Source organism: Channa argus, chromosome 4, assembly GCF_033026475.1.
Source record: "Channa argus isolate prfri chromosome 4, Channa argus male v1.0, whole genome shotgun sequence".
NCBI classification, from domain to species: domain Eukaryota; kingdom Metazoa; phylum Chordata; class Actinopteri; order Anabantiformes; family Channidae; genus Channa; species Channa argus.
Genome location: NC_090200.1, coordinates 9,787,322 through 9,802,794, shown reverse-complemented (window position 1 = coordinate 9,802,794; position 15,473 = coordinate 9,787,322). Strand labels below are relative to the sequence as shown.

Genomic DNA, 15,473 nt, shown 5'->3' with positions numbered 1-15,473 from the left:
ATTATAAATATAACTCTAATATAGCCCTGTGTACTCTGCAGTCCAAAGAGAGGGCACACTCTCTGAGTGTATGCAAAAAATAAACTGATACCTAAACTGATCGGATAGAGTATAAAAGACATCAGTTTACTTGCTGCCTGACACAAAGTCACGAGAACCATTATCTAGTGACTAAGCTGTACAGTTGAACAATCCAAACTGTTTCCCCTGCTTTGCATTCATTTATCATGACCTCATTTCCTGAGTATACAACAAGCTTCTCCATTTTTCATGACTTTTAACTTTTACATTTGCTATTCAGCACTGTTTCTGAACCGATTGTATAGAAACAGCAATTTCCCAGCTCCTTTCTGCTACAAATACAATGAGCTTTTATAATTTTGATAGCTTCATGTTTTTTTGGGTTTTTTTTTTTGTGGATGAATGTGATGTAGTGATGAGTTTTTACAGTTATTTTCTTTCAGCGCTCACAACGTCCACGTGCATACACACATAGGATGCATTTTATGCCTGAGACCTCCCTGTAGGGCCATCCTCCTTTTGACAGAAACTGGCCATTAACAGAACAGTGGCTGCATGTGTCCTGGAGCATAACTTACCAGTCGAGACGGTACAATACCCACAGTGCACCACAGGAGCTCCTCTTGTTCACCCGGTCAGCGAGCAGACGTGCAGTGTCAAGATGACATGGCCATATGTTCATACCCTCCATTTCCCCGCTGTGGGGAGATTCTGTATCACTTCATCTGTGTTGGGGCTTGAGGGTTTCTGTCAATCTGCCTGTGGTGTGCACGACTGCCTGCATGATTCATGACATCTTGACACTTCATCAACATAATTAAGAAAGCAGTCTTGTTGGCCCCTGAATCACCATTCAGTGACCTTATTGATTCACTGCTTTATGTACATGTTGACCAAGTGTGCACCATACTCAGGGAGACACTTAGCCTCCCAGTCTGCCATGATACAATAGGAATCAGCAACGAAGGAAGGGAGAGAATTACAGTTTCAACATGTTCCATACACAGAGGCTGACTTGCAAGACTTTTTCCTGTGTTTTTATGTATATTTATATTTTATGTAACTGTTACAAAACCAATACTTTCAAAGATTACCTGTCAGATATGACAACAATTCCGATAATTTTCATTTAATTCTGACTCACTAACAGCAAAGTGGGAATGGACACAGGTGAGCAGCCACCATACAATTCCAAGACTACTATAGCGTCCTTAAGTAAAGGCTCCCAATGTTTGTAGGTACAATAATAATATATTTGTAATAATACAGTAATAATAAAATAATACATTTTATTTAAATGTTTACTATATAAAATGTCAAACAATAGCGAAAATTCCCTATGGTCCAAGGTGACACCTTATGGAATCTTTTTAGATAAAAAATCTGAAAATCAAAAGACATTGATGGAATCATCTTAAAATCATCCATCAAACAAAAGAAAAAAATCATATCGCGTGTGAAGCCATGAGCAGAAAGCAGCTGGCATTATTACTTCATTAATAACGGAAATCAATTTGTGGCAGCAGTGTGATTATCAGCTAATCAATTAAGTATGTGTTTCAGTATTAAAATAGGCCTGTGACTAACATTGATTAATCAGTTATTTTTTCTCGACTGATTAACTGTTTCACTATAAAATATGAGAAAATTTTAAACTATCTAGAGTACCCGGTGACATGTTTGGATCATAAACAAAACTTTTAGTTCACCAAAAAAAAAAAAAAAAAAATAGACAAAACATTTTTTTTTGACTGTTTTATGTTAAAACTGCCAATGAAGTTTCTAAATTAGCTTTGATGTATTAACACCGGGAAAAATAAAATAATTATAATTTTTTTTTTCCTTTATTCCTTTCAGAGCAGAGCACTATCGGACATTAAACAGATCTTCCCTCATGTGTACAAACTATGAAGTTCACAGTCGCATTTTTTATCCACGCAAATTGCAGCTGCATCTACTGAATACAAAATTAACTGTTTCTTGTTTGTTTGTACATTTGTACGGTGCAGCCCTATTCTTGTCAGTTGAATAACCTCTGGGGAGGCCGTGATGGTAAACAGATCAGATTGACTCTGACTAGGATGTTAAGTCATTTAGAGACAGGAATATTTGTGTGTGTGCAAGAGAGAGAGTGCATTAGAGAGGGACATTAAAAAATATGCAGGGTGATTCCACTCATGAGGGAAGTTGAGTGAAGAAGTAACGGGAAGTCTTTTTCCCTCAAGAGGAAAACCAAGTGTTGTTACTGTAAAAGAAGCTGACCTCATGGCTTCTGTTGGGAAGGAACGCAATCAGAGGAGACAGACGGAGAGATAAACAGGAGCTCGTACAGTATAGAGGATCACCCTCCTGTGTGCACACACACAAGCTCTCTCTCCCTCCCTCTCTCACTCGCCCACTTACTCAGTATCGTTTCATCTCTCTCTCTCTCTCTCTCTCTCTCTCTCCCCCCTCTCTCTCTCTCATACACACACACTCTCAGTCACTGCTCGCTGACGGATGGGGAAACACTGCCAAGGACGACTTAGGGGCGAGAAGAGTGCTTCTTTTCTTCTCTGGTGTGTTTGCTTTCACTTCCGCCTGGGTTCCCCATGAGCTGTTAATTCCAGCCCTGGTCCTGAGGATGAGGAGGATCTATTTGTGAGGAAGACGCCACAAAAGCAACAGAGAACAAGGAGCAACAGGGTGGTTAATTCTGCGAGCAGGAGTGAGGAGAAGATCTTTTCTTTTTCTCCGGGCTTTAAAAAGAGGTTAGTGCAGAAAAATGCTTATCATTAGAACAAACACTGCCTTCTAATATTGTTTCCTCCTCTGATCTCTATGTTGTTATCTTTATGAAATGCTTTAAACAGGAAATCTCTTGCTATTCATGTGGTTTCCTTTCCTTGGTGTAGATTAAGGCTTAATTCAAATGTCCTCACATAGCACTTTTCTAAATTCAGAACAGTTTCTCAAATGTAAAAGTCTCCTTGCTACATTGTGCATATTTCTATTTCATACAGTAAAGTCTCCAGGTTGCTTACTCAAGTTTCACTCTAGGTCAACACTACAGTGTAATTTCCCAAAGGTATACAGTACGGTTCTCAGGTGGCGTCTCCCTTTTGGCAAGGTAGCAGAGAGTGAGCTGCAGGAAAGACGAGGACAGCTCCTCAGCTGTTCCTCAGCCGTCACTTTACACAGGAGGCAATTAAGCAGGATTGGCAGCTGACGCTGCCAGTAACTTGGAAACAGGCATGTGGGAGAAGGATGGCGGCGTATGATAGGATTTAGAGGAGAGAGGAACAGAGGAGGAAGGAGATTCCCTTTGTTCATTCACACAAAAGCCTGCTCCTCTGTGAAAAATCCTGCTCTCGCCTGCGTGTCTGCGTAAAAACTGGCCTTGGGGCAGAAGTTGTGGGCTTTTATGATTTTATATGACAGTGCACACTGTTTGAGTTTCTGCGCTGTAATCACATGTACATTAAGAGCGTGTTTTTATTGTTCATGCGCATACACAGACAGTACAGAGTGTCTCTAGTGTTTATTGAAGGTAATGAGTCTCTTAGGTGAACCCTCATATTTAATTACCACAAGTAGAAGACAATATTCACACTTAAAACAAGCCAGACACCGGGAGAACAGGAAAAGCTAATAAAAATATCATCATCTTCACCTTTTAAACAAACAAGCGAGTCCTGGATGAGCTATTGTGCAATTTCTGTAATGAATGGATGAGCAGTTGTATATTTTACGCCTCGGAGGACACTTCCTTTGTTCCTATTTATTTACAGTATACAATCGGGAACAAGATTTCCTTGAAAGCAATAAAGAGCTATTCTGCTCATTATTGTCACAAAGCCCCCTTGCAGCCAATTGTCATTGTGGACGTAAGATAAGTGCGCATGGAGACGCTGAGGTTGGCCTCTGGCTCCTGGCAACAAAGACCTGTGACGGAGGCTTAAGCAAACTGATGAAAGGCAAAGTTATTTTAAAGGTTCACCAATGGGCTGGGGTGCATTAAAAAGAAGGACAGGGAACAGAGAGCTCTGTGCTCTGAGTGTAAACACAGGTGGGCAGATGGTTGGGCAATTATTCTGCACTGTGTATGTTTTGACACAATGGGAGAGATATTGCATAAGCCCAAGCCTCACTGTCCACTTCAGTGACAGCGAAGTGTATGTCTACAGTCAGCAGGATGTGTTTATACCGACCCCCCCAAAGAAAAAGACTTTCTTTTTGATGACATTTTTAAAAGCCAGATTAAAACAGTGGCCGTCCATAAGTGAAGTCAGGACAGTTGGCTGTGCCCATCATTCATCAGCAAAAGACTGCTTTGTGTATCACCTTGTCTCAGTCAGTCAGACACACACACACACACACACACACACACAAATACCTCACAGGGACAGTTATAGTGAGTCCATCAGTGGCTCGCTGACTTTTCTGAATAGGAGGACACTGCATAGGGCTTAATGTCTACTTGGTAAATGCTCTCACTTTCCTCCAGGCATAAGGACAAATACACATTCGTCCACAAGAACCAAAAACACATACAGCGGCTCTATAACACACACATACACACCAGAGGAGGTGGAGCAGGGAGAGGCGTCGTGACCAGTGGCTTGGCAGAAACCCTCAAGGTGAAAATTTAGAGTGAGGAGCATTTCAAATTCAGAACAGATGATCAAACTGGTGTCAAAACTGCAGAGTAGCTGGCGGTACCAGATGCAGACAATCTTTTGGCAGAGGAAAAGTTTTTGGTGCCTGAATCACAAACATAAAAGTCCGAGGCACTGAGCTGAAATTAATATAACCGTGCTTATCGTCATCTCACGGATGGAGGTTCTTATCATGGTCCGCATGAGGCATGAGGCAAAAAACTCCCAGCTATACCGAGCAGCCTTTTCTGTTCGACTAGTATCACCACACAACAAATCCTGCCGACTATCTATACGCATCTGAGTGCAGACAGAGTAGGTTATTTAGGAGAGAGCACATGCTGAAACTGTGTTGTCAGTCTATCTTTGGTCATGGCGAGATTAAAGTGTGTCACACGCTTATCACTTAGATACAGCTACACTCACTGAGCATTTATTTTTAACTCAGTCATAATTCTTATATAAACATTTTGCTTTAACTTCACACCCACTGAAATCTAAATCAGACTCATATTTTGTGAATTAATAATAATAAAAAAAAAAGGTAAGTGCACAGAACACAATAAAAACACAGTAACAATAGATGGAGAAACACAGGTCCAATCAGACAGTGGCTTTAGATGAAAGACCCTGGTGGAGGTTGTCATCTCTGCCAAATACCTTAAAGTACAGAAAGCACAGAGAGGCTGATTATGAATAAACAAACAATGAATGACCAACTGAGGATGTTTTCATAGTGAGTTTGATGCAGAACGCCTGAGTTTTACTATCATCCTTTTTTTAACCTTTTACTGTTGTTCTGACCTGAGGTTTAATTTAAAAAAGCACGGCTGCAAACCCAGTTGGCACCTGTTTTCCACCAGCTGTATGAGTGTTGAGCAGTCGACAGGCCACATGAGCCGCGCCGAGGGGACCACAAACACATATGCAGGCCACAGACTGTTTCCGAGGACTGCATTACCCACCGTCCTTTTAATGAAAAATATAATATTTAGGGCTGCAACTAATGATAATTTTAATTACAGATAAATGTCTTTTCATTAACCATTTGTTCTTTCAAAATAAAAGTAGTGAAAAATCTCCCGTGTCTCAAATCTCTAGGGCACAAAGTAATTAAAAAGGCTTGTTATGTCTAATGAAGAGTAAGACAATCAAATATTTTGAGCTTATAATCATGTAAAACAAAAACCAAATCCTGAGGCTTTTTTGACTTCAAGTTACAGCTAAAGCCTATATTTTATGACAACATACAGTATCAAGTCAGTATCAAGTCAGTATCAAGTCGGAGATTTACCTGGTGAAGCTGTACAGCTTTGCAATAAGTTTCAGCTTGAAACAATTCGATACACTCTCCCTGCTCTCACACCAGCTCTTTTCATCAGACTGACTCTGAAAACCCACACTCCACCACCTGCTCAGCAGCAAACAGCAGACAGACACAGAATAGGTGGTGAACACAGTGGAGCATTTAACAGCTGTAGAGCCAGGAGGCTCCCGCAGGAGTTGGTAGAGGCCAAAAACAGAAGAAAAATAGAAGGAATATCGACAAGAACTCTAAATGAATGATCATGTCACTTCATAACTGCTACGTATGTAGGTGTTCACTAACCAATTTGCCATATCAATCAAAGTCAGGGCTGTAATTCCATTTTTGTGAGCTTAAAAAAACAAAACTTTTTTTGGCCATTGGACACACGATTTGAACTTCTCCATGATTTGGAATATACCACCACTGCAGACCACTGAAATGTTACTTCTGGATTTCATATATATTCTTTTGACATATTAAAAAAAGAGGTGAAAAACTATTCCAAATTCCACCAAAAGCCTAATGTGTGATGGAGAGATATCTCAGTTTGCACATCTGAACAGAACAAAGGCTTTTATCTGATTTTTAGAGTTCAGACAACCCCCCCACCCCCACCCCCACAAAAAAATCACATTCAACAGTCTCCAACTGCGAGTATAACTGATTAATAACACAGTGGCTGCCAAATAATTACATTCTCCAACTCCAAATACATATCAGCATGAAGTCACTCAGTGTGCGCAGAAGTGTCTTGTTTTCCGATCTGCGGTGCAGAAAACTCTGAATTTATTTGATTTATGGGGTTTGTGATTGTGACCTCTATCTCCTGAGGGTTCAGACCGAGTTCCCCTGCCCTGGGCCTGGCTCTGAGTGTGTGTGTGTGTTTGTTGTGTGCTTTTATTTGCATTGATCTCCACATGCATGTATATTTGTGTGTTTACTAGAAAAAGGAAAAATTTGGAAGAGATCAAGATTGCTTACAGAATGCGTGTGTTTCCAGACAAGTGGCTGAGTATGGAAGTATATGTGTGTGTGCATGTCTATAGTATGTTAAAGTGCAAACAAAGTAGTGATATTTGTGAAGCAATAGAAAACAATATGATAATCTAGCAGAGAACTGTGGTGCAAATCATACAAACACACACACTATTTATCAGCGGTAACTGCTCACTTTCCTTTCACGCGGCCCCTGTTGTTCTTCTGCACTGTAACCCTTAGATGCCAGAGGCAGAGAGGCAGCTAGCACTTTGTCCCCATATCCTGTATATCAGTAGCTCACTGCTCTTGGTAACTCTAAACATCCTGACCCCTTTGAGCATCACTGTAACACTTTTCAACAGCCGCACAAGTCAAAATACAAACACTCCACTTTTTACTCTTTGTTTGTGTGCAGCTGATCAAATGATTTCATTATGCTGTAATGTCAATATGCCAAGATGCTTGTATTCTCACCATCTACCTCAGTGTGTGTATGTACATTAGTTTGAGCTTTGATGCTGGATTTCTTGTGGGGAGAGAGTTGTTTTTTTTAATCGCACTCAAAAAGGCATGTCCTTCATTTTTGCGGCTACTGAAATGAGAGACTGAATGAATAATCAAATCTGTTGAAACTTTAAAGCTTTGTTTGCACTGTGTACACGCATGAATCTTGGTCAACACAAAAGTGAAGTAAAATTACATCAATTCAGAAAATGGATTCAGAGTCCTTTAAAGGATTTCCTAGTATTAACTGTGCTAAATGTTTTAAATCACACATTGATATTGGTTCACAAAAAAACGGAGCAAATATTTACTGCTGTGGAAGAATTATGCCGTAGTGTTTCTCTGTTTGGTTCATTCCTACCCAAATTGGAGCTTCTGCATTTGTACAGTTTATTGTGATCCTTTGAATGTAATCAGCCCCTTACAGACCAAAAACCTTAATTCAGGGAGAAAGGCTCTTTTCAAGTCGGCAATCTTGAGAATAACCCGATGTACCAGCGTCTGACCTGTGATCAAAGCAGCCAAGAAATGTGTCCTTTTCAACTTCAACTTTTCAACTGCAACAAATATCTTTATTGTCTCAGAGCATCTTTTTCTTAAAGACAATCTACGATACGAGGTTTATACTCATACACATCACTTAACTGTAACAGCACAGGAAACGTGGCCTAATTAGACAATAATCTAAAAGAAATCAAGCCAAACCTGTTAAAATCTAAACTATTGCAGATTATGAAAAAACTTCCGAGGTATTTACTTCAGTGTAAGGTTTGGTAGTTTAAAGTCAGTTGCACACCAGACGTGGCATTTTCAGTTTGCAGAGTTAACTAAAGCACAAGTTAAGAGAGGCTTTGTGTCTTTTTTGACTTTGTTTGTATTGTTACATAAAAGCATATTTCCTCACATAACATTTTCAAAACCAATTCATCTTTTAAACAAGCAGCAGAAAGAGGGACACAAATGGAGCAAAGTGTAAAGACTAAAATAGATGTGAAATCTCACTAAATTTGAGACACTGTTAAACCGTCATATTTGAGAGCAATGAAAACATTTCGTCAAGCAGCAATCTATAGATATAACATTCAATTATTGTGCCTTTGTGGAGACACAGCTTTTGATTTTATTCATGGTGTAACCTCCTGCTGTCTTAGTGAATGAACCAGGTTTAATTCCTGGAGCTCCAGTAGTCTGTAGCAAAATTAAGACACAGTACAGTAATAGCACTTCTCAGCATGCAGCCAAGTTTAACTTGACTCTACTTTGCTTTTTTTTTTTTTATTCATCAGGCAAATATTTTAGATAGTACTTGGGACTATTTATCTAGGTACCTGGTATATACAGTACCAAAAGGTGGCGTGAAAACACTTCGTCAAAAAGAGCCATCACTACCACTGTATCCACAGTTGTCTCGTCATCTTAACCAAACCCCAATGAAGAATTTCCCAAACAGAATGACAGAAATGTATGCTCTCAACATCTTCCATATAGAGCCATACAACTGTGGTGTTGCAGGGAGAGAGAACATGTTAGTGCCATCTGAGATGTGAAAGACAGGTGAACGAAGGGTTAAATGCTAGTGTCACTTTGGCTCAATTTTGCATAGAGGAAAAAAAGCTTTTATCACCAGATAAAAGCAGCATGTCGAGGTAAATGCAATACAAGAGACATGGAAAGTGAGAGGAGTGAAGTCTGGCCGCACAACCTCTGGATTAGCAAATAAGATGAGCACTGATTCTTAACACTTCTTAACACTTCAGCACCATGATGTACTGTTAAAGCCATAAAAATGTGTTAGACATTGAGTTGAGATTTAGTTTCAGTGACCTTGGAAATTGTAGGCACATGTACTAGAGCTAAAAGTTGTGGGGTACTTACAGTCAGAAGTGAGTCAGTGGACAAAACAAATACAAATCAGCAACAGGGTTTAGGAGGATGGAACGAGCCTGATCCACATCGGCTCAACCTTGCAACTTGCAGGATGTAAAGATTTTGCTGTTATTATCCCTTGTGACAGGTACCACAGAGCATCTCCAGGGGTCTCGTAGAATCCAGGCTTTGGCAGGTCAAATCTGTTTCGGGTAGCACTGGAAAGACCAACAGTTTATTAATCAGTGGTATTTTTGTTCATGTGCACAATATGCCGACAGAGATTATGAGTTATATAAAGCCTCACTATAAGCCATGAGTAATTATGGGCTCATTTTTTGATTCACCATGCAATATAATGACCCATTATAATCTCTCTGTCCAATAATGGCTAATAATTTAAACTGACATGATAATCATGTCCACATATTATCAGTCACTAACAGCAGGTAACTTGGCTACTGTTAATGTTTAAAAGAAAATGAATTTAGGAAAATCAGCACAATAAAACACTTCAGAGCATTTAGCACAAACTAAAGTTTAGGGTTGAGCTCACTAGCATTCAGCCGGCATTTCAGGAAACAATAGGAAGTTAATATTCACAGAAGATTCACCAAACATATGCAAACTGAGGTGAGGTCACTCTCTGTGGGTCAAAACCAGGACAGCCTCGTTAGAGGGGTGCAATACCACTACAATGGCCAGTCAACCAACACTTCTAATAATGACTCCTGGAACAGCTAACATAAGCCTTTCCTACATTTTAAGATTTTCCTAACAGGCCATGTTAACTTGCTGCCAAAACACCATTAGTGTTTGGATGTGGAACAGGGTGATGTTTTATCCATTCTCGTCTGAGATATTCTTGGCCGTGGAGTGTGCCCACTGCCCTCTGTGGCCTCCAAGACCTTGAGGTGTACGAGAGCGCTCCAGGTCTCCTTCAGCGGTAACTTGAATGAGATTTTGTCTGGAGTGTTAAAGCTCTTTACACAGACTTTTGTTCTGGGAGGTTATCTGAGGGAAAACTCAGACACCTCCCTAAGTTCAGTGTGCTGCTTTTGGAACTAACACAGAAGCAGATCAGTCACTGTAGATTGGGAGTTTCTATTGTTACTTCTGTGGAGGCTAGGTTGACATGAGAAACATGAGCAACTTTGCATACGTTAAATATTTGGGGTACAAAATGTACATTCAGTCAATTTTGCTAGTATTCTGTACTTCAAATTATTCACACCTTCTAATTTATTTGAGATGGGTTGCTGTTTAAAATGAGCTCATATTTTCCAGGGAATGTTTAAATTTCCCGGTTTTAACATCTGATATCTTTTTCATGTTCTATTGTGAATAAAATATGGGTTGAGGAGATTTGAAAATCGTTGCGTTCTATTTTTATTTAGGTTTTACACATCGTTCCAGCTTCTATATAAATGGGATTGTATATAACCACCAAATCTTATCCCTAACATAAACCCTTCAGATTACTGCTTTGTCTACTTACGGTTTCATTTGTTGGTTATATGTTTTAGTTATAATAACTTGAGCCAAACAGATCATTACTTTTTCTCTTTTTGTGCAGTGTATTCATGTTATCATGGTGGTCCACAAAAACCTAGAATATTAACTGGGGGCATGTGAGGACACGACAAACATCGTTAAATTGATGCATTTCAGTTGCAGTTTTGTCATTCTTTACTGTCCCACGTCAGGACTTTTGTCTTTCTTCATTTTTGAAATTCCCAGCAGGCTATTTGTCTATGGGTAGACTCTATTTTAAACCCAGGGTCAGGCTGATGATGTCAGGGAACATTTCCAAGAGAAACCAACTGGGCCCAGAGTGGGGTGTTAAAGCAAATGCATACAAACAATGGTGGCTTGTCTTGTCTGTGAGATACTGTCGTGTCTGTCTACATCACACACAGTAAATAGTCCACGGGATAGGTCTCCCAAATCGCAGAGCCAAAACAAGTCCACTTATTCTGCATGAGTCACAGCCCCACTACCAAAGAAAACTGAATTTGAGTGCCAAGGCACTGATGTGTTGAAAGATGAGGCCTCTGTGTAGCTTGCAGGCAACTCAAACCTTGGATGTGTTAGGAGCTGCTGTAGAACAATTCCTGGAAGGGTTTCTAGGGCTTTAAGAGTGACTTAACATTTGACAGTTACTGTGTCTCTGTGACATTTTGCAGTCAAACTCAACACCACCCAATCCCCAGAGTCACCTGATCAAAGCAAACTCTGATCAAAAGTAGTGCCGCAACTAATCCTTATTGGATTTATATTATCAATAAATCTATTCACACTCTGATTAATCATTTAATGATTTTTAAATAAATCGTGCTTTCACAAAGCCAAAACAGACATCTTGAAACTGTTATGATAGATATTATGAAAGCACTCACAACAGCTAATAAATAAAAAGAACCTTGCTGTGGGATTGTGTTGTTGTAGTTCAAAAAACTTTATTGCAAAATGGAGAAGAAGTGATTAGAAACATGAAAATGTTGAAAACTGCAACAGAGTGTTTCCAACTTTCCTTTTTGGCCTGTGACTGTTGTACGGCATACATGGCTGCTTTTCTGATCCATTTTAGATGGCTGAAAAGGCAAAACCATACAATACATCACAAGTACAAGCAAATAATCAAATATGATAATCTTGAAATCAACTCGGGGGTCTGATCCTGGGAATCACAAACCTTGACGTATATATTGAGATAATTTGTCTGACACTATTAAATCTCCAGAACAGCTAATAAATGGACCACATGCTTTGTGCATTGTTTTGTCAAGTTCAGATATCCCACTGACTATATAATGGATAGAAGCTGCAAACTACACCTATACATTTGAGAAGCCAGACAACAATGTTTTTGTCTAAAAGAGGACTAAGCAATAATGAAAACAGTTAGATGGTTTCATGATTTTATCAATCTATCAACTAATAGTTTCAGTGCAGTTATCTACTATAGGTTTTAGCAGTAGACCCCTAACCTTTAGTACCGTATGTTGCAGAGGCATCCTATAGTATAAAGTAAACTGGATTCTTATTGTTTCACATCGAATCAGGATTTTTGACTTGCATTTATTAGTCTAAGCTCCAAAAACGTCCATCTCCCAGATGACCATGAGGCCTTGATTGTATAATGAATACAACTTATTAGACTGCAGTAGCTGTCTCATTAGCAGTCTCACCCTTGTTACAAACATATATTTTTTGCCAAGCAAAAATTTACTGATGAAAAAAAAAAAACCCTGTCTCTTTGAACAGAGAATCCACTACTATAAACCCAAGAGCAAAATACAAGTTACTTTTTGCTTAGGAAGTCTAGGGATAAAAACAGGGGGCATGTTATTTAGGTATCTATATTATTTTGTTTAGTTACAAGCTATTTTAAATATCTTTTCAGAACTGAAACCCTTTTAGAATCCAAAAGGCAGTCACTGCTTTTAGCTTTGTCAACCTTTTAAAAGTTTTTTAAGATTCTTAAATTTTATTTACACAGTTTGAAAATATCCTTTACTCATTTGACCTTCATTACAGTCAGTGTGGCATTAAAATGTTGTGATGCTCTGCTGCAATTTCTATGAAGTATTACCAAATCTTCTATACTGTATGTGTGTGTGTCTGTCACACACACAAATGAAAGAATCTGATTAGTTATTGCCATCATCATTCTGGTTAGATCGGGAGAGAATTCTTCAGACACACATACATTATTTTCCAGTCTCCCTTTTTGGTCCAAATTGGTACTGAAATACATGTTGTGAGAAAAAGTGAAAGAGGAAGCAGAATGGTTTCCATCAACATGAGAGCTCTCTGCAGGTAGAAACACAGGGAGCCTGCAGCAGATGTAAGTTTGATTACAGCTTTTTTCTCCTCTTCTGCTCATGTTAAGCTAACAAACCATTACCAAGTCCAAAACAGCAACAGACCACCCATGCTGCAAGGTGGCTGCAGTGCACAACTGCTAAGCCTATTATGCTGCCGTACCGGCCGAACTCTCCACAACAAGCTCTATGGCAACCCTGCTGTGTTAGTCTCCATTTGCTTTTTTTAAGATTGACTGCATTCATTTCCTGTGCACTACATTGTGCGCGCTAATTACTAAATGTAACATTGCTCCCCTTATTTTCTGTGACTGGGATGTCTCCCTGACAACATCACGCCACCAGACCAAAATATGATGCTGCATCTGGGCTTTATTTGGAATATTTGATCAAAAACATTTGATTTAGGTGACTGATCATATAAACCCAAGATGAGCTTTTACTGAGAGCTCAGAGCTGGAGACCTAAATACAAATTTCAATGCTGAACAGTCCTTACAATGACACTGCTGCAAGATTTTTGACCATTACTTTGTACAAGTAATCTTGTGCTATTTGTTGAAATTGTTTTGTTACTTTAACTGTGTATTGTTGTGCATTTGTTTTGTTTTTGACTATCAAGGCTCTCCAATATTTGCTATATTAAATATCTAAAAAACACTGACAACTCATAAATCAATTTGTCCTTTTATCTTTGCTGGCGGGGTTTTGTGGGAAAGTCAGAGCTATCAGGAAAACAGCTTTTCAAGGCAATAAAACTATATTAAATGTTCATGGGACTGTGTTTCTCCTTACATCTTTTCACTATTAAAGACAACACATTATATTTAAATCAGTATTATGCATTAAATTTGCGAGGAGCCTGGGGTTATAGCTAGCACTGACAGATCATAATCGTGTAGAGTGATTATGTGGTCTTTACAAGTTTGGCACAAACACAGAGTCTGGCTATAAAAACCAAAAAAATATATTTATCAGTAAAGACACCTTAGTAATGTAAGTAAAACTTTGTAGAATCTGTTTAGCTTCTTTTTTAGCTTCAATTCTCTGCCCAAGTTAATTTAACTTACAGGTTGTTGGTAACAAATTAGATGTGTTTAATTGTGAGGAGGCAAAGCATTTCCTGGCCTGTGCAAGTAAGACCTCATTCGTTGTACAGTAATTTCATAATGACTATTACATTAAGTGCTGGGTGGTGTTGTGGAGGGTAGCAGAGTGAAGCAGAGCAGGGGGAGAGAGAGTGGCATGATCTCGAGTGTCATATCTTGCACATTTACTGTCTTAAGTCTTAAAATGATATTTAGTTTGCAGTCAACAACTGATTGCTAGGGAATCCCCTTCTTTGGGGAAATACCTGCTCCTCTGTTTCTCAGCTGGCTGAAGCAGCGTGTCTGTGTTGGTTTGACAGCAGCTGGCAGGCTGAGCTCTGGTAACAGCAAGAGAACAAGAAACAAAGTAAACAAACTTGTGCTGCAGCTGAAAGTCATGGACAGACAATGTTTAGTAAGCAATGAAATAGACAGGCAGAGAAGACTCCACTATCTAAGCCGACAGAGACAACATAAGTGATATTTGCAGCTACATTTAAATGCAGTTTACTGTCGCTAAATAAATACATCTAAAATGCTATCTAGGCTGATGTTAGCACATGATGTTAGCACATGATGTTGCACGTTCCCCTGCGAATGTTTGTTTGCTCATGGGTTTAACACACTGTGGTGCAGGACAAGATGAGTTCATGTCTATCAGATGAGCTGACTTTAACAGGAAATCTAATGCGGGATGTTGTTCAACTTGTGATTCTTTCGGCAGCAGGAGCTGTCTGACACTGACTCAAACATTGCAGCTTCACACAAATCTTGTTTAAATTAGCAGTGGTTTAAGTGGCCATATGAGAACAAGTACAAGTGTTTTCTCTTTTTTGCAAATTAATTTCAGTTGGACTATACCATGGCCTTGGTCTGTGTATCGACAGCTCCACCTCTGACACATGCTGAAGTAGATATTCAACAACCATCAGCCATCTTTTAGTCCCTTTAGCTCAACTCACTGCCATTTGCACTGCACAGAGTCCAGTACTCAATGATGATTATTTTCTAACATTTCAAATCTCCTAACATGGGCTCACATCCTGATGGAGCCCCATAGGGCTTCTGAGTGGGGGTCTAATATCATCAAAAGTGAATGAAACCCAATTTATTATGATGACAGTCAAAGGGAACATCAATTAAGCACAGGCCTCATTATAGCTGAATACTGATCAGTATTTGGATGCAAGCCCATCAACAGACCCAGATGTGAGATGCAGTCACTTAGGTAGTGTGCACTCATC

At 39.3% G+C, this 15,473-nt stretch overlaps 1 protein-coding gene across 1 annotated transcript in view; it reads left to right on the top strand.

The window, feature by feature from the left end:
• Positions 1 to 2,626: 2,626 nt before the first annotated feature.
• The window catches only part of shisal1b (shisa like 1b), a 35,052-nt gene continuing 22,205 nt past the window's right edge, over positions 2,627 to 15,473 (top strand). The window contains exon 1 of the mRNA XM_067502088.1: positions 2,627 to 2,771. The gene's annotated coding sequence lies outside the window, so the exon portion shown is untranslated. The remainder of the gene's footprint in view (positions 2,772 to 15,473) is intronic.